The sequence below is a fragment of the Scylla paramamosain genome, chromosome 2 (assembly GCF_035594125.1).
Source record: "Scylla paramamosain isolate STU-SP2022 chromosome 2, ASM3559412v1, whole genome shotgun sequence".
In the NCBI taxonomy this organism is placed as follows: domain Eukaryota; kingdom Metazoa; phylum Arthropoda; class Malacostraca; order Decapoda; family Portunidae; genus Scylla; species Scylla paramamosain.
In genome coordinates, this window is record NC_087152.1 from 30,915,266 (window position 1) to 30,915,544 (window position 279).

A 279-nucleotide genomic window follows, 5' to 3' on the forward strand; every position below is an offset into this window, starting at 1 on the left:
TAACATTAACATGTATAGAATATATTTAAGCATCAATATCATAGCAGAATTACAAATAACTTTCTAAATGATGCTATCAAGTAAAATTGAAACTATTTGTCCTAAAACAGCTATTCTAGCATAAACTACTTTTTCTACGCATACATAAGCTTACCATAGATTAATGAAATATTGTAGTAGCAATATGGCATAAATATGTAGATATTATAATTATTTTGTTTTAAATCGAATTTTTATTGGTTGCCATGGCGACGGGTGACATCAACAAACATTCCGGAG